This window comes from Chenopodium album, chromosome 7 (genome assembly GCF_948465745.1).
Source record: "Chenopodium album chromosome 7, dcCheAlbu1.1, whole genome shotgun sequence".
NCBI lineage: Eukaryota > Viridiplantae > Streptophyta > Magnoliopsida > Caryophyllales > Amaranthaceae > Chenopodium > Chenopodium album.
The window spans coordinates 29,177,558-29,179,252 of NC_137840.1; the positions used below are offsets into that span (position 1 = coordinate 29,177,558).

General features: G+C 41.8%; 1 non-coding gene across 1 annotated transcript; it reads right to left on the minus strand.

Annotated features, from left to right (window-relative positions):
* Positions 1-1,109: 1,109 nt before the first annotated feature.
* On the minus strand, positions 1,110-1,215 carry LOC145641172 (small nucleolar RNA R71). Its single transcript, XR_014115235.1, has one exon. It is a non-coding gene; the product is annotated as a small nucleolar RNA R71 (small nucleolar RNA).
* Between the last annotated feature and the right edge of the window lie 480 nt (positions 1,216-1,695).

Genomic DNA, 1,695 nt, shown 5'->3' on the forward strand with positions numbered 1-1,695 from the left:
GTTCATGAACTTATGGAGTTGACGATCTCTTGGATTGTTAAGGGGTGTAACCTTCACCTCGTGAATGGTTTACAAGTTCCTTAAAAAACTTGTTGGCGACTCTTTTGCTCTATCTTCTTCCCTTTTGGACGCCACCGTACTTTAGTGTATGATCACAGTGGGGTTCAAGCTAGTGGGATTTTAAAGGCTTGAAACTATTCCCTACACATATCCCTAGTGTTTAGACCTTTGTTTTACTTGATTAGACTTGTTTTAGTTTACCATAGTGCCAACCATAATCTCAAATCCATCTTTGAGGTAGATTGACTTAGACTCTAATTTTCATCATTGCATTCCCTAGGGATCGACCCTTAACTTGCCCTATATTCATATAAGGTTGGTTAGGTGTTTACAAATTTTGTTTGACTTGGGGGAAGGGTAGATAACGACATACATTTTCCTTTTGTCAAAATGGCGCCGTTGTCTGGGAAGGCTATTGGTGCTTAGCTTGAGTCTGCTTCATTTTAATTGAAAAAAAAAAATACAAAAAGATTTTGTTTCTTTAGGCTATACTTGTAGCCGTGCTACTAATATTTTCTTTGAAGTTTTGCATGCATAGAGCTCGTGATCGATCCATTATGCCTTTTGACTCGGAAATTGAAAGGACTCTCTGAAGGAGAAGAATAGCTAATCGATCCTTGGGGTATAGTTCTTCAAGTGAAAAAGAGATTGAAGAAGAGCAAGGCATGGGAGAAAATCCGAGATTGGCCTTGAAGGAGCTAGGAATACCTGGTGTTTATAGGTTTGAGAGCGGCATAGCTCCGCCTACAACACCGGCAAATGATTTCGAGATTCGGCCGCCATGATCACCTTAATTGAGAGAAGGCAATATAGTGGGGCTAAGAATGAGAGCCCGTTGAACCATCTTAAAGAATTTGAAAAATAATGCAACACCATCAAAGTCAACGGAGTTTCTCAAGAGTTCATACGCCTCAAGTTGTTCCCCTTCTCTCTCATAGGAAGATCCTTAGAGTGGCTAGATAAAGAAGTGAAGCCCAACTCCTTGAGAACATGGGATGATGTTACAAAGGCCTTCTAGTCCCGCTTCTACCCTCAAAAGAAGACGGCAGAGGCAAGAGCCATGATTTAAGGGTTCAAGCAAAGGCCAAATGAAAGCCTTTATGAAGCATGGGAGAGATACAAAGAGTATCAAAGGGAGTGCCCTCATCACGGAATCCCAACATACCAAGTGGTCCAAATCTTCTATGGCGGTTTAAGTCCCCAAGGCAAGTCATGCCTTGATGGGGGGGCCGGGGGTCCTATCATGAACAAGACCGAAGAAGAAGTGGTAGAAATTATTGAGGAAGTGGTGACGTACTATAGAGATTGACAAGATGGGGAGAGAGACTCTTCAAGCAAGCAATCTTCATTGTACTCGGTAAACCATCTAAATGCGATCAAGAACCTTTCCTCCCAAATGACAAACTTGGGAAAGGAGATGACCGCAATCAAAGCCAAGTTGGAGAGCACTTCTTCTTCTTCCCAAGCTTTAAATCTTCCCTCTCAATTTAAGGGCAGAGGTACTCCTTCTAACTCTCAACCCCCTCCCTCTTCACATAATATGCCTATGGGTTGTTTTTTTTGTGATGCATGTGGATCGTATGATCATGACTCTAGTAATTGTCCTAATGAATGTGTTGATGAGTTTGATAACAA